Source organism: Pseudochaenichthys georgianus, chromosome 8, assembly GCF_902827115.2.
Source record: "Pseudochaenichthys georgianus chromosome 8, fPseGeo1.2, whole genome shotgun sequence".
NCBI lineage: Eukaryota > Metazoa > Chordata > Actinopteri > Perciformes > Channichthyidae > Pseudochaenichthys > Pseudochaenichthys georgianus.
In genome coordinates this window covers 10356856-10379068 of record NC_047510.2, presented here as the reverse complement: position 1 = coordinate 10379068, position 22213 = coordinate 10356856, and positions in this window count along the sequence as shown.

The window sequence follows — 22213 nt, the reverse complement described above, 5'->3', positions numbered from 1 at the left end:
GCTGGCACGCAAACTGATCTTATGGAGCGGCGGGCGTCTCCTGTCCCTGAGAGCGACGCATGTACCGGGTGTGTTGAACCTCGGGGCAGATCTACTGTCCAGAGGTGCACCACTATATGCAGACTGGACTCTACATCCAAGGATTGTGAGTCAGCTGTGGGTGCGTTATGGTAGAGCCGCGGTGGATCTGTTCGCATCAAAAGAAAATGCTCAATGTCAGCTGTTCTTTTCGATGCGCGACTTAAACGCACCGTTAGGCGTGGACGCACTCGCACACGTTTGGCCTTCGGGCCTTCTGTACGCGTTCCCACCCTTGGCTCTGATTCCCCAAACTCTGGCCAGAGTGAGGGAACAACGCCACACACTTATCCTGATAGCTCTGCACTGGCCCGCTATGTACTGGCTGGCGGAGATGTATCAGCTGCTGTGCGGGCAGCCATGGCAGCTCCCGCTACGCAGGGACATACTGTCTCAGGCGGGGGGGGCGATCTTTCACCCACACCCAGAACGCTTGGCCTTATGGGCCTGGCCCGTGAGTGGTACAACCTGAATACAGTGAGACTCCCTCATAGGGTGATAAACACTATTCAGAGTGCGAGAGATTCCTACACCAGGTCTCTCTAATACAGTGCTGTTACTGGTCCTGGCTTTCGCCAAGCGAGCCAGTAATTTTCATGCACTATCTGTACATATTTTTTCACACACTCGGTTCACCCCAGGGCAAACGAGAGTGTTGTTGAAGCCCAACCCTGTCCTTATACCCAAGGTGGTTGGGTCATGTACCCCAATGGACATTGAGGCATTTCCTCCGCCGCTGGGTCCCTCCGGGGAACAGCAGCCGGATTTGCTGTGTCCAGTTCGTGCTTACGCACCTGTATGGACAGATCAGGGGTGCTTGTCATAATGACCAACTCCTTGTGTCCTGGGTTAACCCTTATAAGGGCAAGCCTGTTACTAAGCAACGGCTCTCCCACTGTTTTGTGGAAGCAATTGCTTTGGGGCCCATACGAGTCAGAGTTCGCAGGCACCCTCGGGTCCGCGAGCTCTTTCGACTCAGGGTCTGGCTGCATCCTGGGCTCTGTCCAGGATGTCTCCCATCCAAGACATTGGTGCAGCGGCGAGCTGGTCCTCGCCGCTCACTTTTGTCCGCCTCTTAACAGGCTGGGCGTTCTGCTCCCAGTGTGACTCAAGCAGTGCTGGCCACCTGGTTGAGTCAGAGCTCTACCTGTTATGTTCTGGTTGGTTTGGTGATTTTCGAGATAAGCTCGTCTGACAATACGAGAGCTACAATTTCCCCTAGTGAGACATCGATGGGAGTGTTATGAATGAGAACTATAGGTTACTTACGTAACCCCAGTCACAGAGTAACATGAAGTGAGATGTCTCACCAGACGGCCCTCCTTGCTATGGTGAAGCGAGAAGAGGTGCTTATTTTGAATGACGCATGCGACGTAGCGCAAGCTACTTATAGGGGGTGGATTCCCTGACGCTGACGTCAAGATCACCAGCCAATCAGGATTGGCGTAATGAGATTGATGCTTCTGTTTGCTCCGCGATGAGGCGCATCCCATAGTGAGACATCTCACTTCATGTTACTCTGAGGACTGGGGTTACGTAAGTAACCTATAGTTTTGTTTGATCAATCTAACTTCAACCTTGGCAACTAGAGATAACAGAATGCTAACATGAGTCTCATGGCCGTGATCAACCCGAACATCACATATTCTGCCATGATGCATAATATACTTTTCTGCTTGCTGCCGAACATTTGTGTAAGCTGTAAGCATAGTAGAGCCTTGATATTTCCCCGTCTTGTCTCTTTATGCTAAGCTAGGCTAATTGGCTGTTTGCTCCAGCTACACATTTAAAAGCAGATGTTAGAGCGGTAAACACATTTTCCAAATCAGAATACCATCTTCATACTAACTTATTAGCCTTTTATTTTCATGTAATCATGCTGGTTATGGATCAGAATAATTGTCTGGAGAGAACTTCTGGTAGAAGGCAGAAAAAAATAGCTGTCTGCTGTTTTAACCTGCCAGCTTTAGGAGCGTGTTCCTCGTCAAACAGCAGAGAGGGGAACGCAGACAGACTGAATAAAACATCGACTCACTGTTTGCTCTCCACCTACACCCTGTTTTCCAGAGTTGCAGATTTATGGTGCATCTCCTCCTTTTTACATTCCCTTGACACTTTCATTACAAAGTAAAATATCACTGAAATTGGACATTTCCCTCTCCTGGAGATCGGGTGAGCGAGACGGACAGGTGAGCTTTTCAATAACAAGGTGCCTTCCACGCCTGACTAATCCTGACACCTGACAGAGGGGCTAAGAAAAGAATCCTGGCCCGACTTTACGGCGGGGTCCCCAGCGAGAGCTCGGAATCTGAATTGGACGAAACCCCCAGGCGTTAATGGACCTTGTGAATTTCAATAGAAGCTCAAAGGATTAAGAGTGGGCTGAGACTTTCTCAAATTGGATTTCTCTTGAATGCTGCGGAGACTCACAGAAACTTTAACACCAAACACATGTTTCTAGACAATTATACAACATCTATAATCTGTGAGGGACTTTGAGGAGATCAGGATTGAAAAATATATTAAAAAGTTATAATATTAGGAATCAGAAATTCACAAGAAGTTAAACATAATTGGAAGATAAAGTTATGGTAAGAACAGTAAAACGTATTGTGTATTATAGATTTAGCTTTCCAGAATTAGTTTATAAAGTAGTTAAAATACAGTCCAGCTTTACCAACTGCGACATTATATATTAATTCATGCATCAATGATAATAACCTTCGTCCAAGGATGTAATGTTTTCAGGTTAATTTCTCAACTGGATTATGGAAAACTACTGGAGTGGATCTGAATGATGGGGTGGATACCAGAGATGGGGACTCGAGTCTGCGACTCGGACTCGAGTCGCACTTAAGTCGCACACACATGCGGCTTTCACACCAGCGCTTTTCAGTTTCTAGCTCAGAGCGGGAGCTTTTCTGGTTCAGCTCCGGTTTCCCTTTTCAGCTCCCGCTCTGTGCACACCGCCCACTGGCGCCCCAGAGCTGCTCCTGCTGCGTCATGACGTCACCATTTACATCGCTGATTTGCTCCCAAACGGCAGCCATTACGGCGCTCACTACAACAACAACAGCGTCGGGTCGATGATCGTGTTGCGGAGCCAGAATAAATTGAATAACGACTTCTCCAACCTTATACTTTGCTCCAGAGTGCCGTGGTTCATTGTTTATTAATGTGTTTCTGCAGCATTTACCGACCGCTGCAGTGCTGGCTGCTCTTCCACGGGAGTTTATTCTCCCGTTAGCTCCCGGTTAGCTCACACTGCAGCGGCCGCTCTAAAGTATCCACTGTCCGACTCACACAAGCAGCTGATGCATATCCCCAGTTCCCCTTAGCCTAAGCGAATGTGTGTCAGTCTGAATTGACACTGTTTGGTATCACAACGCTGTTATGAAAGTTTCTCTGGTATAAAACGGGTGATGTTAGCATAGCAACCGAAGCTAAACTGACTACTTGCATCCGATAGCTGAAATAATACAAAACAACACGTCTGCCTCTCTCCACAATGATCGATAACAGTGAACGGATGGTCAAAGTAAGGTACAAATAAACAGAATCACACAAAGCCTGGTTAGTGTTGCCTGACTTTATAAAGTGTGTTTATAAGCACTACTGCTTGTAGGCAGGCATGACAGTCGACCCATGTTCAGGGGAGGTGGGTTTAGTTTCCTGCACGCCTCGACGTGAGAGAGACGTAAGCGACGTCGCCTCTTAGCTCCAAAGCTCTTGCCTCTGGACCGACAATTTTTTGAAGCTGGAAGTGAACCCGATTCCGGAGCTAAGAGCCGTCGCCGCTGCGGTGTGAACAGGAAAACCCGGCGCTTTTCAGGCTCTAGCTCCGAGCCGGAGCTGAAAAGGCGCTGGTGTGAAAGGGGCAACAGAGACTTCAGACTTGACTTGGACTCGTGTGTTGGGACTCGTGAACAATCATTGTGTTTTCTATTTTTGGCGTATTAAAGGTGGGGTAGGTACATTTGAGAGAAACCGGCTCGAGATCGCTAGAATTTGAAAATACACAACCGGAGATAATCTGCTAGAGGCTGCCACTTCCTTATAGAGCCCGCCTCCTCCAACACACACAAACGCGCACATGACCAATTAGGGCACGAGATAAGTTTGTGCCCAGATGGAAGGCTGACAGGCAGGTAGGCCATCCAGTTACTTTAGCCGGGCTCATTACGCAAACGTGCGCGCCTCTGTTACTACCTCGTAGTAACACAATGGCGACCGGCGGCACACCTGCGGCTGTACCACTTGTAATTAGGTTCAACTACAAAAACTTCGAACAAAACGCCGGCGGCACCAACAAAAGGAGCGCACACTGCAAAGTCTGCAATATCAAAATCAAGGATGCTGGCGCAACAACGTCGAATTTCATCAGGCACTTGAAAACTCACCCGGAGAGGTCAGTCACATTAACGCATGGACGGTTAGCAAACATGTTTAGCTCAGCATCAGCTATGTAATGTTAACTTAGCTTGCTACTAGCTTTGTAACTGAATATTTGAAAAGATTAGTGAATTGCTTGTCACACTTGTTTGAGTTGAGTGGCGTTGACATCCAACTCTTGACATGACATAAAAAAGGTCGGTAACGTTAATCATTACCCGCTTTTAAGTACTTTTAACAGTTTCCCTGCGGGGGATTAATAAGGTATTTGTGATACTGATTTCTGATTCTGAAGTGTTTTGCTTATAAGTTGTTTGCATTTAGCTAAAGTGTGATGTTTTCCCTCATATTGCATTGCAATAGCCTGTTTAAAGTGATCATATAACAAACAACTAATCAGTACTGATACTGTATGCTAATAGATATAGGAGTGATAATAACACAGTAAATGCTTTGAATTGCTTAGATATAGCTGTGCAGTATTCTTAACAGACTGGATAGCAGCAGACAATAGAAGGGTTATTACAACCAGAAGAGACATGAGACTTTTATTAGAGACTTGAGACTTGACTTGGACTCGTGACCAAAGACTTCAGACTTGATCAAGTCTCACCCCACAAAGACTTGAGACTTGACTTGGACTCGTGACCAAAGACTTGAGACTTGACTTGGACTTGCAAAAAAGACTTGTGAACATCTCTGGTGGATACACAAATCATTTGTCACCTATGGTAACACCTCGGCGTCAACCTCGCAAGCTAATACTCGTCTCATGTCAGTTGTCTTTCTGCTTGAGGTTGATCTCAATATCTTTTGTGAATACCTCTCTTGCGGTTGAGCGATTTGTTGTTTTTATTGATTCCATGATGGCAGCATTTTGTTAGAACGGGGTATAAAAATACTGGACTCAAATGCAACGACTCATATTTTAATGAGAAAATAAAACAAAGTATTAACAAAAAATCACTCTTGCGAGGACAACACAAAACTCTTGATATCAAACAAACAAACAAACAAACAAACAAAACTCTCCTCTCTGGTATCCGCTGGGTCTCTGGACATATGAAGCCCACTGAAACAAGACGAACTGGCACAAGACAAAGGGAGACAAGGACTATTTAAACATGAGGGAATTGGGAACAGATGGAAAGAATCAGGGGCGGAGCAGATGCTGACGATGGCGGGAAAACACCCAAAGTGAGGAAGTAACAAGGTCTGAAAAGAAAGACAAGAGGTAAATACAAAATAAAACAGGAAATGGGAAAACGAGACATGACATGAAACATGGGGACTTGACTTGAGATGACAGACATAAAATAGACAGACAAGACGTGAAGTAACATAGAAACCTGACTAGACTTGGAATTACATAAATACCTGACTAAACATGAAATGACAGACATAAAACAAACACAACTAACACAATTGACGAGACACCACACATTTGTTTCCCTCCAAGAACTGTTTTTTTAAGGCTGCTAAAGACATACCTGCTTGGTCAGGCCTTTTCATAACTGCATCAGGGCTTCATTCTTGCTTTTAGACTTGCACTTTTAACAAGCCTATGCCTCTTGTTTTTTTGTTTAATGCCCTTGTTATGAACTTTTTGGGATGGGCTTCAAGGCTTCAGCAGTATTCAATCAATATCTGAAGCTTTTTTAGGGAGGCTGATTGAGGGCTTCTCGATGAAGATGGATGGCATAGTGCTGCAAAATGTGTCCTTCAGTTGAAATCAATAATCAAACAGTTATTCAATAACAAAAAAATCTACATCTCCCAAAAGGTCAAACATGTTTCATGCATGTATGTAATCCTGATTGGACAAACAAATAACCACATTCTTAAATATTTAAATAGATATGCACTTATAAAGTGCTTATTTTATGTTAATCCATACCACATTTGTAACATAAACAACTTGTTCTTGAACTTCTATATGACTTTATTACCAAAATGTTACAACTTCTTTTTTTGAAATTCTGACTTCCAAATTGAAAATGTCAAGGTCACTCATGAAGATGTCAGGTGTCTCTGCAGATCTTTGGGAGTAAAAAGAGAGCAGAGGGACGACCCGTTTGACTTCCTGTTTCTGCATCTGTCACTTTCTCTGCTTCCTCCACATCTGCCCTCCAGCCATCACATCTGCGTCCATCCATCACATCTGCCTCCACTATAATGGACTTCTCTCTGTGTGCACCAAGTGGAGACAGCTGATTTACAGTTTTAGCCTCACTGTCCGAGCTCAGATCACATTTTATTTAAAACATCCCTGCTGTGGAACAACAAGTTCGACAGATTGACAATCATGGTCCGCCGTTGACAAATATCTTGTAATCTGTATCCCAACGTCACTACTGACATTTTAGCTTTTATCTGACTCAGCTGTCTAAATGCTGCCGTAATCAAAACGAACGTCACACTGTCTCTTTGCGTTGTCCATCATCTCTGAGAAGTTGACATACTCTGCTTTAATATCATATAGTTTTATACTGCTGTGTATCCATCTATCCTTCCATCCATGACTGAAGAATTCCTGCTGTCATTCATCTCTCCTGTCATTTCCCGTCTTCTCCTCACAATTGGCTCTATTCGTCTCCTTCATTAAAAACCACCATATCTAAAAAAGCCTTTTTATGAGAGGTGGATGGTTTTACTGTCGCTTAAAGATGCTTCTTGGACTATAATAACCATCATATCAAATTAAACTGGAATGTAAGCAATTGTAAATAAACTCTCTGGTAACATATCAATTACGAGTTAGTCATTTGATCTTGTTCTTAAACAGTGAATAATGCTCATTTGTAACCTTTTTGACCCTCCAAGCGACCAGCAATCTAAAGAAACTATGGAAACGAAGGACAAGGATAATTTGAAACTATCCATGTAAAAACATAGAAGAGTAGCCCAGAATTTTTAAGTTGATAACCGGGGGGTAGGGGGTGCTAGTGGAGCACGCTCAGGTACTGCGGAGCGTATAACTCAGTCTTAGCAGACTCTTCATGCTAACGAAGGATCACTTCTAGGCTACTGTCCCGCAGCTCCTGCCTCTCTGTTGGACTCTGTCGCAGCGGGGCTACTGCTGTGGAGCGCATAAACCAGACTCTTCAGAACGAAGGATCACTTCTTCTTCAGGGCATGGACAAGGCCGGATCAGTAACTCCAGGGGCCCCTGGGCACTGAGCGCTCATGCCCCCCCCCCAACCCACGTACCAACAACTAACACCACGCCTACCCAATCCTACCAACATGACCAATATTTAGAATTTTCAGTCAATCTGGCATGTCAAATCGCACACCTATTTGTCAAAAGCAGGGACGCAGCCACATAGTTCAACCAAAGTAGGTCTAGCATTTGCCCTTTTAGTCAAAAATCACAAGACAAAGATACAATGGATAAGATCTCAAGACAGTGTATGGCTCAGGAATACCTAGGTAATATCGCTCAAAACCTCAGAGCAGCACCCCACTTAATGCTAAAATATGACTGGCTGGCTGTGCAAGTACACAAGAAGTTTCATTAGTTACAAACATTGAGAGTTACAAAAGTAAAATATGTAGTGAAATAGTGTGGTTGCTCAACTAAGTGATCAGTATAATGTGATGGAAGATAGTGTGTGTGTGTGTGTGTGTGTGTGTGTGTGTGTGTGTGTGTGTGTGTGTGTGTGTGTGTGTGTGTGTGTGTGTGTGTGTGTGTGTGTGTGTGTGTGTGTGTGGAGAGAGAGAGAGAGAGAGAGAGAGAGAGAATGATGAGAGACAGTGGATCTTACCTTTCAGAAGTGTTTCTTCCTTGCCTTTCTCTTTGAAAAGTCTGTGATTAGGTCATCAAAATCCAGGTCCCTCACAATATTAGACTCGATGGCCATCAAAGAAAGGGCTAAAAGTCTTTTCTGAGCCATGGTTGTCCTAAGTTCATTTTTAATGCGTTTAAGCTGTGAAAAGGACCTCTCACCCTCGCAGTTGGTTACAGGAAGTGTGAGAAAAATCCTGAGCGCAACAAAAACATTGGGGAATGTTGTCTGTAGTCCATGTTTAAGCACCACCTGCAGTCTGTTTGCAGGAGTTTTATCTGGCTCTGTGCTGACAAAAGCCCTAAACTGGATCAGCTCATCTCCTAATGAATTATCCAAGTCAGGAGGATATGACGAGGAGAGAATATTGGCCCGTCTGTGGAGATCAGTGTCATCACAGCACATGTCAAATAGGACTCCAAAGTGATCTTGTATGTCTTTGTATGCATCCAGGCGTTTGCTAAGTCCTGAGAGCAACCGGTCAATAATTACATTGAATGTCTCAACCTGGAATTTTTTACTGCCAGTGAGTATTGTGCTGCATCCTTACCACAAGTGGCCCACGTCTGTTTTTGAATATTTGGGCCATATTTTTCATGTCAAATGTGGGCCACTTTAGGCTCACACTCTGATTAGCCAGTGCTGACTGTGCCTTACATCTGTCAAAAGTGGTCCAAATTTGTTGTTAAGTAGTTGGGCTATTTTTGCCATGTCATATGTAGGCCACTTTAGGTTCACATCCGGATTAGCCTTTGTCCATTCTGCCACATCTTTGCCAAAGGTGGCCCACAGTTGTTTTGTGATATTTGGGCCATATTCACCATTTCCCATATGGGCCACTTTAGGGTGACATCCAGATTACACATTGCAGGAGCACCGCATCTTTGCCAAAAAAGGCCCACATTTGCTTTGGGATATGTGGGCCATATTTGCTATTTTACAAGTGGGCCACTTTAGGCACACATCCATTTGGTCCGGGCCAGAAGAAGGCCAGCAGTGCCGCATCATTGCCTGAAGTGGGCCACATCCGCTTGCTATCTGAAATTACAGATTGTATGTCTGTGTCACGCCTGTGATGGCCTGGGCAGATGTCACGAAGTCCGAAAATGTGATGCAACATAAGTGCGCAGCGATTCCAAAAGTCGCACAGCGGTCATTAGGTCAATGTCTTTCTTTTGCAAGCCAGTGCTTGTAAGCTTGAATTGGTGCAGTACAGTGTCCCAAAATATTGTCAGCAGAGCAGTCTCTAGTTTCCCAAGTTTGCCACACAGCGCAGAGCAGTGGCGGAGCAAGGACATTTTCAGTGGGGTGGCCAGGATGGAACCAGTGATCATTTTGGGGTGGCATTGAAATCACTATTATATGAACATAAAAATACATCTCACTAGAAAATAAGGGGTTATTTAAGGCACCTAAAACACACCTCTACATTATTTGGGATTAAGTGGTGGAATAGATCAAATAATATTCAGTATATCTAACTATTTTTTTTGTATTCCCGCAGGCAAAGTATCAACGAAGCTTACATTATACAAATGTAATGCAATATACAGACTGTTTAGCTTATGGTGATCAGCAGCACTATGAGCTCATTCTCTCAGTGTATCATCAGGAATACAGAGACACACACACATCATTTAAATAAGAGTTTTTAAATTAAATGATAGGTTAAGAATAAACATCTTAAAGTAAATAACAATAAACAATAGCCCTTAACCCTGTAAGGCCCCCAGTTGTAATTTTACAACATTACTTGAAGCTATCCTAAAAAAGTCAGTAAATGTTTTGTTTTTTAAAAGACTACATTTACATAGTCAAAGGTCCTTTTGTTCAGCCTCACAATGCTATTGGGTAGTAAATGTGTTATAGGTCCTGCCCTCTGGCCATACACGCCAGGGATTTTGGGCCCCATGGAAATATATCACATTGGGCCCCACCACCAGGCTCAGGCCACACCAACCAAGCACAATTGCTGTAACCATGTTGTGCACCGCCAAATGTGTTAGTCAGTCATGTTTCATGTTGTTTATTTTGTATTGTTTTTCACTTCCTGTTTTGTTTTTGTCACGTCTCACTTCAGGTCCCTTGACTCCCTTTCCTTAGAGGCTTCTCAATACTCAAATTTCCCCTCCTCGACTCCTCGACTCCTCGGTCCTCCGGTAGTGACCCGGAAATGAATTTCAGCGTGCCATTTTGAAGGACGTCTCATTTCTCTAAATGCACACCGAGGACCGAGGATCGAGCGTCGAGGAGGCTCTCTGGAGGAGCTATAACCGAGGATACACTGATGGTTCCTCCACGGCTCCTCCGCGGATGCATTTCCGGGAACGGTGGAGGCGTGACGCCATGTGCAATTTAAAAATTACTCTTGCAAAGATTGCAAAACTCTCTGAGAGTCGCCCTGCACTGGCTGCACCCACGGGTAAGTGTCTTCCCAGTCTTTGTTGTATGTGCATCTTCTTTTCTTCTTAGCTGTAGTTTCAGTTTCCTCCATTTTCCATAACCTGCTGCGTCGCCTGCGTTCGTTGTTGTTGTTTGGCGGGATGGGGGGGTGTGTGTGAGTGAGTTACTCTCATTGGTTAACACTTGACCAGCACCCGCCGTGTGTTACAGTTTGATTGACAGCAAACACACCCCCTGATGATAGCCTTCCCTGCTTTCTCAACAGCCATTGGATGAATCTGATTTTAAAGAAAAGCGTTTTAGCCTATCAAAATGAAATATGCGGGACATCGTCTCAATTTGCGGGACGCACCAAAAGTCGGGAAAATGCTGTGCAGTCCCGCGCAAAGCGGGACATCTGGTCACCCTAGCGGTATAACGAGACAATAACAGGCTACAGATGCGGACACACACACAAATATATTTATATAAATATATGCAATTTAAAGTATGAGAGCACTCTCATAATAACGTAACACAATCAGAGACTGGATATATCCCCCCTCCCCCTCTCTCTGGTCGCTGAAATGGGGAATTGAAATTACGGGCCAAAAGTTGTATTTGCAAGTATTAAAAGTAAGCAGAGGACACCAAACCAACTGAGACCTGTCTGTCCGCCGCATCTGCGCACTGTACAACACACACCTACACACTGTACCACACATGTCGCCAATGGGATTTTTGTATGTCATATGATGATGCATTATATTTACTGTGTGTATATGTATTTTAAGCAGAAGTGGGGGAAATGTGTGTTTCCATTCATAAAAGGGTTAGCCTGTCAGGTGGGCGGAGTATGTGTGTTTTCGTAGCTGGTGTGAATCAGCTGGAGGAGGGCAGCGTGATTGGCTGCTGCCTGCCCAGCCTTACAGGGAGCTACGTGGATTGGCCGGTGGGTGAAATTGATTCCCAGCCTAACCAGCCTGTATTCTTGTTGCCTTTTGGCACTGTAGCTAGGTGGGGCTCTCAGTCTACTCCAGTCATACCAGGCCTAGTGCCGGAGCCAGAGCAGTTTGGGGAACTAGAGCAGGTCCCAGCTCAATTGGACCCTGAGCCTCAATTGGAGGGTGGGCTTGTGCCAGGGGAAGGACAAGGCCCTGTGAGGAGGTCGCAGCGTCGAAACTTTGGGGTGCCTCCACAAAGGTACCAGGTCTAAGGGGTAGTCGGGACGACCACCAATATTGAGGGGGGGAAATGTCGCCAGTGGGGATGGGATTTTTGTATGTCATATGATGATGCATTATATTTACTGTGTGTATATGTATTTTAAGCAGAAGTGGGGGAAAATGTGTGTTTCCATTCATAAAAGGGTTAGCCTGTCAGGTGGGCGGAGTATGTGTGTTTTCGCAGCTGGTGTGAATCAGCTGGAGGAGGGCAGCGTGATTGGCTGCTGCCTGCCCAGCCTTCCAGGGAGCTACGTGGATTGGCCGGTGGGTGGTTAAAGCGAGGAGCCGGGACATTTACCGGGAGAACGGGAAAAGGTGAAGCTCCGAGGTGAAGAGGGAACGGGAAGCAAGGCTCTGGACGGATCGACGAGGAAGTGACCGTGAAGCGAAGGTCCACTGTGGAAGTACTGCTGCACTGCGATTTACTGTACGGCTGCCAGCTGCTGATCGACGGGTCGGTTGAAGGCAGATTTGCAACGCTCTCAAGCTCCTGATATTGCAACGCTCTCAAGCTCCTGATATTGCAACGCTCTCAAGCTCCTGATATTGCAACGCTCTCAAGTTCCTTATCATTGCAACGCCCTCAAGTTCCTGTCTTTCGCACCGCGCGCTGCTCCTATCAGGGCCAGTGCGCATCTGAGTCGGATGCGCTCCGAACTATTGGGAGACGCGCGCCAAGTCTCCAACTGCTTTCTTCCGACCAGAAACACGCTGCGCTTAAGGAAGGGTGAGAAGAGATAACTTTTAACTCCTCTCGGTCTGAGGTGTTCTTGACCGAGAGCGGACCCATAACTATTTTAATTCGGGCCATGTCTTGCTAGGCTGTCACTGCATGGTTAAATGAACAAGGAGAGTATGGGGTGCAAATAGTGCCACTTGCAGTCATTTGCTCACCAGTGCCAGTGACTGTTCCATTTTACTCCTTAGCAGCCAGTGAGTGGGAGAGCATGTTCATTGTGTGATGTGTGTAGTGCTTTCTTTAAATAGACGTGTCATGTGTGTAGTGATTCCCTAATAGAAGTGTCATGTGTGTAGTGATTCTCTAATAGAAGTGCCATGTGTTTGCGTTATTTGCATGCTTTGTGACATTTTACGTTTAGTTGTACCATTCATGGTCCCTCCGGCCAGCAGGGGGTGGGTAGAGCAGTAGCAGCCTGAATTGACGGGGTGGTATATAGGCACTGCATCACTTGGCCTTGTGATACATTTCCATGTGAGAAGCTTGGCTGATATGGTCCCTTACTATTTATTTAATTTCTAATAAAGATTATTGTGTTACCCGATATCTGCCTGCTCCTCGTGTGTGTGGGTCAATTGGGGGATTAAAAGAACTGGGTGCCAGCAAGTGGGCCATTACATAGAGGGCTCACTCGCGACACCTTACATTTTGGCGTTGTCGGCAGGATCTCCCTTGCACACACGGTCAGCATGTCGGTTGAGGGTAACGAGGGAGTCGCTGGCGCTGTTAATCCAGCTCCCAATGTTGTAAATCACATTATGTTACCTTGGTACATGGGGGGGCCATGGCTTCCTATATTTGAAGGGAAAACCGGAGAGAAGGTGGGGGAATGGCGGGCAAAAATTGAAATGTTTGTACGGGCTCAGGGTCTTTCGAACGATCAGATCGTTGACTTTATCTTAAGTGCTCTGGGAGGTGAAGCTAAACGGGAAATGTTACTATTACCCCTTAGTGAGCGGGACACTGGGAAAAAAATATTAGATTGTCTGACTTCATTGTATGCGGGAAGTCAGTCACTGGCAACACTGAGGGCTCAGTTCTATGAATGCAGGCAGGGCGCAGAGGAGGGAATGGGAACTTTCATTCTACGCTTTCGTGAGCTCTATCACAAGTGGCAAGCGAGGGAACCACCAGCTGAGGACATTGAAGATGAGCTTCTAAGGACACAGTTCATCAGGGGACTACAAGAAAGCCTGGTGAAACAAGAATTGAAACGACTTCTTCGTCGCACGCCGGGAATGACTTTTCCTGCTATCTGCACCGAGGCCAAAGCGCTTGAAAGGGAGCAGGCTAAAGATGGAACTGAGACATGGGCCTGTCGCACTTATGCCCCCAGGCCTCCACAAACCCAACCACCTGCCACTCCTTTATGTTCCTTAGTACCCCCACCTGCCCAGGACAGCCAGGCATTATGGGACTCCCTGCGGGCAGAGCTCCAACAGGACCTTAAAGACCAGATGTTAACACTGGGCAAGTCTCTCATGGAAGAGATGCGTGGTCAAATTGCTAACCTCTCTCTGGGGCCTGCTGACTCAACTGTACAGAGGCAAAACCCACAAGCAGGGCCCGCATTTCAGCCTAGGCCTCGTCAACCACCCCTGGTCACAGCCAGGACTCAGTTCCAGTGGGACCCCCAAGGTCGGCCAATCTGTTTAGAGTGTGGGCAGGCGGGTCACACCCGCCGGTTCTGTTCCAGACGACGCTCTGGACCTTCGGATTTTTAGTCTCCTCGGTCGCTGCCGGGCAAGCGGTCGAGGAGGGGACCCAGACCACACCCCCAACAAAGCCTGCGTTGATTGGTACCTGCCCAGAGTTGGATGTAATTATAAGTGGTGAAAATATTCCTTGTATATTGGACACTGGTTCGCAAGTCACTCTGTTCAGTTATTCTCTGTTTCAGGAGAAGTTTGGAGAAAGATTGGTCCGAGGAGACATCCCCTGGCTCACTCTGAAGGCTGCAAATGGGCTTCACATCCCATACATTGGATATGCGCTTTTGGACTTTGAGATCAATGGGGTGAAGGTAATGGGGAAGGGTGTGGTGGTGGTTGAAGATTCCTGCCTGCAACAGGAATGTGCCTTATTGGGGATGAATGTGATTGGGGACTGTTGGCAAACTATCTTCCAGGATGGCCACCAAGGAGAGGCGGCTTTCAGGTCAACACTGCCACCTGCGGTCAGCACAGCCTGGGGAAAGGCTTTTGCTGTTTGTCGACGAGTGGGCCGGGTTGGATCCCCCACCGAACTGCAGGGGGTTGCCAAGCTGCCACGTCAGTCTGCTGTGTTGGTTCCCCCAGAGACAGAAATGATTATCTGGACCCAGGTGCCCCAAGCAGTTGGCACCCCAGACTGCTGTGTTATGGTGGAAAATCTCCAGAATGATGACCAGGAGTGGAGGGTGGCGAGGACACTGAGCTGGGTAAGGAGTGGAAGAGTGCCGATAAGAGTGTGTAACCCCCATCCCTTCTCCATAGAGATCCCCCAGCGTCGTGCCCTGGCTACAGTGTCCCAGGTGGATCCTCAGGCTGTGAAGACCGAGGAGGAGTTGGTGTTGACCCACACAGGGCCATCTGCGGTGGAGGTAGAGGTGAGGAGTATAAGCAGCACTCCAGTCCCGAATGTTACTGTACCTCCAGATCATCCGGCCCTGGCATTGCAAGGAGAGGACCTCAACCATAACGAGCAGCAGCGGTTAAGTGATCTACTTCAGAGGTGGACCAAGGTTTTTGCAGCCAATGAAGATGATTTTGGCCACACAAGTGCAGTCTTGCATCAGATCCCTACCGGTGATGCACCTCCAATCCGACAGAGACACAGGCCAGTTCCACCAGCACTCTATGCTGAGTTACGAGCCCTACTGGAAGGTATGTTGGAAAATGGGGTTGTAAAGGAAAGTTCCAGCCCCTGGGCAGCACCTGTAGTGTTGGTAAGGAAAAAGGATGGATCGTGGCGTTTTTGTGTAGATTACCGGAAACTTAATGCCATAACTCACAAAGATGCTTTTCCTTTGCCCAGAGTCGAAGAGTCGCTCACCCACCTCAAGGAGTCAGCTTGGTACTCCACACTGGATCTGGCTAGCGGGTACTGGCAGGTTGCGGTGGACCCCCGAGACCAGGAGAAGACCGCCTTCACAACACCAGTGGGCCTCTTTCAGTTTGAGCGGATGCCGTTTGGTCTCTGCAATGCTCCAGCCACATTCCAGCGGCTCATGCAACGCTGTTTGGGAGGGCAAGTAAATGACTTTCTATTGATATACCTGGATGATATCATTGTGTATTCTCCCTGCTTTGATAGTCATCTCAGGCACCTGGAACAAGTGTTTGAGAGACTACACCAGCACGGCCTAAAACTCCAGCCCCACAAATGTCACCTGTTCAAGAAGGAAGTGAAGTACTTGGGACATGTGGTCAGCAAGAAAGGGGTGGCCACGGACCCAGAAAAAACTGCAGCTGTGCAGGAATGGCCGGTCCCCAAGACAGTCACTCAAGTCCGTTCTTTCTTGGGCTTTGCAGGCTACTACCGCCGATTCATCCCTGCCTTTTCCCGGCTGGCAGCTCCCCTGAATGTTCTGCTTCGGGGTACGGCAGGGGTTAAATCAACAACAGTTAAGTGGTCTCAAGAGTGTCAGGGTGCATTTGAGGAACTTAAGCGAGCTCTATTACAGGCGCCTGTGTTGGCGTATGCAGATTTCAAATTACCCTTCCTGTTGTATACAGATGCCAGTTTGGATGGGCTGGGTGCAGTATTGTCACAGGTTCAGCAGGGGAGGGAACGAGTTATTGCATATGCCAGCCGTAGTCTAAGCCCTGGTGAAAAGAATGACCAGAACTATAGTTCTTTTAAGTTAGAGTTTCTGGCGCTATTTTGGGCAATCACAGAGAAGTTCAAACACTACTTGTGGGGCACAGAATTCACAGTGTTTACAGACAACAATCCCCTGGTACACCTGGGGACAGCCAAACTGGGGGCCGTGGAACAGAGGTGGGCAGCCCAGCTGGCAAACTTCACCTTTTCAGTCAAGTATCGACCCGGTGTGGAAAACCGGAATGCAGATGCCTTGTCCCGGCTCCCAGGGGAAGTAGATATCAAAGCAGTCTACAACGTGCCCGGAGCTCAGGGAGGTCTAGGAGTGAAGGGTCCACCAGCTGGACAGGACTGTGATCCAGGGTCTTGGCTGGAGCGCCAACAGGGAGACCCGGAGTTGGACAAAGTGAGACAATTGATCAACCAAGGGTTAAATGTGTCTCAGGTGCGACGGTCTGAGTTCCCCCAAGTGCACGGGTGGTTGCAGACATGGGATCGGCTGGAACTTCGTGACGGAATCTTGGGGCGCTGCATTCAGGAACCCGACACGGGCCAGCAGGCTTTCCAGTTGATTGTCCCAACCCAACATGCCCGGGAGCTGTGGGAGGATTACCACAAAGCGGCTGGACATGCCAACAGCGAAAAGGTCTTGAGTATCTTGCAGCGCAGATTTTACTGGCTGGGGATGGCTAAGGACATAAAGTCCTGGACAGTAGTATGCCCACAATGTGTGACAGGGAAGGCTGGTCCCAAGGTGAGGGCCCCTCTTCAGCCCATTGTATCCAGTTACCCATGGGAGGTTGTAGCCCTGGACTATTTATCATTGGGACGGCCAGCCGACACCCACCAGTATATCCTGGTTATGACCGACCTGTTTTCCAGGTATGCTGTGGCAGTGCCCACCAAGGACCAGACAGCCCAGACGACGGCGAGACATTTGTGGACCGCCCTCATCCAGCCTTTCGGGTGCCCAGAACGGTTCTTGACGGACCGAGGAGGTGCCTTTGAGTCTGAGGTAATGCGGCAGCTCTGTGAACTGTATGGCTGTACAAAGAGCCGCACTACCCCATACCATCCCCAGGGAAATGGGGCCTGTGAGCGTTTCAACAGAACTTTGCTGTCATTATTGGGCACACTAGGTGCAGAAGAGCAGGTACGGTGGAGGGAAAAGCTGCCAGCTTTAGTTCAAGCTTACAACAACACTGTACATTGTAGCACTAAACTGACTCCCTACTTTGTACTGTTTGGCCGTCACGCCAGACTGCCTGTTGATCTGTGTGTAGGTGTTGTCCCCCCACAGAAAAAGGGAACAATTAATGGCTGGGTGAGAACACACCATCAGACACTGCTTGAAGCGTATAGCCGGGTACGAGCTCATACCAAGCAAAGGCAGAACTGGGACCAGGCACGGTATGATAAGAAGGCCCATGCTATCCCCTTGTTGCCCGGAGGGAGGGTGCTGATCAGGAACTTCAGACGGAGAGCCAGAGGCAAGTTGGAACCACATTGGGTGCCTTCTCCCTATGTTGTTGTCTCACAGGTACGGCCTGGCCATCCAGTGTATAGCATCCGGCCCGAGGGGAAAGAAGGACCGATACGGACGATGCACCGCAACAACCTGCGTCCCTGCCCTGCAGGATTATGGACTGAGTCTCAGGTGTGTCCTCAGGAAATTGATTCCCAGCCTAACCAGCCTGTATTCTTGTTGCCTTTTGGCCTGTAGCTAGGTGGGGCTCTCAGTCTACTCCAGTCATACCAGGCCTAGTGCCGGAGCCAGAGCAGTTTGGGGAACTAGAGCAGGTCCCAGCTCAATTGGACCCTGAGCCTCAATTGGAGGGTGGGCTTGTGCCAGGGGAAGGACAAGGCCCTGTGAGGAGGTCGCAGCGTCGAAACTTTGGGGTGCCTCCACAAAGGTACCAGGTCTAAGGGGTAGTCGGGACGACCACCAATATTGAGGGGGGGAAATGTCGCCAGTGGGGATGGGATTTTTGTATGTCATATGATGATGCATTATATTTACTGTGTGTATATGTATTTTAAGCAGAAGTGGGGGAAAATGTGTGTTTCCATTCATAAAAGGGTTAGCCTGTCAGGTGGGCGGAGTATGTGTGTTTTCGCAGCTGGTGTGAATCAGCTGGAGGAGGGCAGCGTGATTGGCTGCTGCCTGCCCAGCCTTCCAGGGAGCTACGTGGATTGGCCGGTGGGTGGTTAAAGCGAGGAGCCGGGACATTTACCGGGAGAACGGGAAAAGGTGAAGCTCCGAGGTGAAGAGGGAACGGGAAGCAAGGCTCTGGACGGATCGACGAGGAAGTGACCGTGAAGCGAAGGTCCACTGTGGAAGTACTGCTGCACTGCGATTTACTGTACGGCTGCCAGCTGCTGATCGACGGGTCGGTTGAAGGCAGATTTGCAACGCTCTCAAGCTCCTGATATTGCAACGCTCTCAAGCTCCTGATATTGCAACGCTCTCAAGTTCCTTATCATTGCAACGCCTCAAGTTCCTTATCATTGCAACGCCCTCAAGTTCCTGTCTTTCGCACCGTGCGCTGCTCCTATCAGGGCCAGTGCGCATCTGAGTCGGATGCGCTCCGAACTATTGGGAGACGCGCGCCAAGTCTCCAACTGCTTTCTTCCGACCAGAAACACGCTGCGCTTAAGGAAGGGTGAGAAGAGATAACTTTTAACTCCTCTCGGTCTGAGGTGTTCTTGACCGAGAGCGGACCCAAAACTATTTTAATTCGGGCCATGTCTTGCTAGGCTGTCACTGCATGGTTAAATGAACAAGGAGAGTATGGGGTGCAAATAGTGCCACTTGCAGTCATTTGCTCACCAGTGCCAGTGACTGTTCCATTTTACTCCTTAGCAGCCAGTGAGTGGGAGAGCATGTTCATTGTGTGATGTGTGTAGTGCTTTCTTTAAATAGACGTGTCATGTGTGTAGTGATTCCCTAATAGAAGTGTCATGTGTGTAGTGATTCTCTAATAGAAGTGCCATGTGTTTGCGTTATTTGCATGCTTTGTGACATTTTACGTTTAGTTGTACCATTCATGGTCCCTCCGGCCAGCAGGGGGTGGGTAGAGCAGTAGCAGCCTGAATTGACGGGGTGGTATATAGGCACTGCATCACTTGTCCTTGTGATACATTTCCATGTGAGAAGCTTGGCTGATATGGTCCCTTACTATTTATTTAATTTCTAATAAAGATGATTGTGTTACCCGATATCTGCCTGCTCCTCGTGTGTGTGGGTCAATTGGGGGATTAAAAGAACTGGGTGCCAGCAAGTGGGCCATTACATAGAGGGCTCACTCGCGACACACACACCTACAGCTCCTAAAGCATAATCAGGCTACAGCCGTTGTGTATTTGATTGTGAAGCACTAAATGGTTTTAGAAAAATATCGACTCTTTGTTTGTAGATATTGTTACAACCTTCCAAAGGCTGGAACAAACAGGGAGGCCACACAGAGTTTAATGCCAAATATATATTTATTTAACATATTGTTGAAGAACACCTCTGATGTATAATGTGGTAAGAATCAGACTGTCAGTAGTGTGAGCAGTGTGTGAGTGTGTGGAAGGGTGTTGTAGCATGTTGGAGGGTGCATCAAACCTAACACAGGCTGTAGGCTGAGGTTGCTGCAGCATGCCAGGATCTGAATCAGAGAGATTGAACCTTGCAGCTGGGCAACCTTTATGCCTTCTGGTGGCTCCGCCTCTAGATGGGCGGGCACAAACAGGACGACACTCCCAGTACCTGCCAGAGGACAGCAAGGCAGGGAGCACAGCCAGGCAGAAGGGGGGAGGGGTCGTCACACCCCCTCCCTTAAAATGGAGGACCCACTAGGATCCTCCCAACCTGAGGCACAAAAACACAACCACCAAACACAATAGACACAACAAAAGTTAACCTTCAAATGTTCGTACAACCTGCAAGCACATCTGTAGCCTCTTGCTCAACCCCTCAGCAACTTTGGTACCTAAGAAGCATTTTTAAGAGAGGGCAAAACAGAAAAAACAGACACCCCTGCAGGGAGAAAAACACTAGTTAACCTAGGAGGTTATAGCCCTGGACATGGCATCAGCCACTGTATTATCCACACCTTTGACATGCCTAATGTCCAGATGAAAAGGCTGGAGGAAGAGACACCAACGCATAAGGCGTTGATTTGGATTCTGGAGCGAGTGCAGAAAGGTTAGGGGGTTATGATCTGTATAGACCACCAAGGGCCCAACTCCACTCCCAACATACACCTCAAAATGCTTTAACGCCCAGATGAGTGCCAGTGCCTCCTTTTCAATGATAGAATAGTTTAATTGATGAGAGTTACATTTCTTAGAGAAGAAACTTACCGGGCATTCGGAGCCGCTCTCATCAACCTGCGCGAGTACAGCCCCAGCTCCAACCTTACTAGCATCCACATGAAGAATGAAGGGCTGGTCCATCTGGGGTGCTGCTAGGACAGGAGCCGAGCACAACACAGTTTTCGCAGCCTCAAAAGCCTGTTGACATCGAGGAGACCATTCAAACTTGACCTTAGGACTGAGAAGAGAGGTGAGGGGCGCAACCACCGTAGAGAAATTCTGACAGAACCCACGATAGTACCCCACCATGCCCAGAAAACGAGAGAGTTCTTTTCTGGTTGTGGGAACAGGGAACCGGTCAATTGCCAGCACCTTTGCCCTCACTGGCTTAACCTGTCCTTGGCCAACTACTTTACCCAGGTAGGTGACCATTGCCTTAGCAAACTCACACTTTGCCAAGTTAACGGTCAGACAAGCCCAGGCAAGACGTTCAAACAGCGCATTAATGTGTTGGAGATGTTCCTCCCAAGTGTCACTGTATACCACAACATCATCCAGATACACAGCGCAGCCAGCAAGACCTGACACCACCTGGTTCATCAGGCGTTGAAACGTGGCTGGGGCATTTCGTAACCCAAATGGCATTACGGTGTATGAGTACAACCCACTGGACGTGATAAATGAGGCGATCTCCCTAGCTCTTGCCGTTAACGGGACCTGCCAGTAACCCTTTAGCAGGTCAAATTTACTGACAAACTTAGCAGAACCGACCTGGTCCACACAGTCCTCCATGCGAGGGAGTGGAAACGAGTCAGGTTTGGTCACTAAATTCACCTTGCGGAGATCAGTACATGGTCTAAATGTACCATCTGGTTTCGTAACCAGCAAACAAGGAGAAGACCAACTAGAAGCACACGGCTCAGCAATGTTATTCTCCAGCATATACTTAACTTCTGCCTCTAAATGCTCTCGTTTGTCCGGAGACATGCGGTAAAAACGCTGTCGTACCGGTTTAGCATCACCCACCTCAATATCGTGTTCTATAAGGTGGGTGCGAGATGGAGTGTCTCCAAACAGGCAGGGGTAGTTTTTAACTAGATCGACCAACTCTGTGCGCCGCGGTTCGGTTAAATGACCCAGCATTCCACCCAGATTAGCCAGTGACTCCGAATTCTTAAGCCGTCCTCTCAACAGACCACTCATCTGGGGAATACTCCTCTTCAACCTTAACCCCTGCCCCCACATCCAGAGATGGTGACGGGTGACCCACTGTCACCACTGCAGCATCTGAGGAAACAGAACAAACCACACCTGGCACAGGTTTACGGGAAAAATACGGTTTTAGCAAGTTTATATGGCAAAACTGCACCGACTTCTTCCGGTCAGGGGTCGCTATCAAATAGTTGAGGTCTGACAACTTCTTGGACACTGTATAAGGGCCAGAGAACTTGGCCTGAAACGGGGAGCCAACTACAGGCAGCAGTGCTAAAACCTGATCCCCA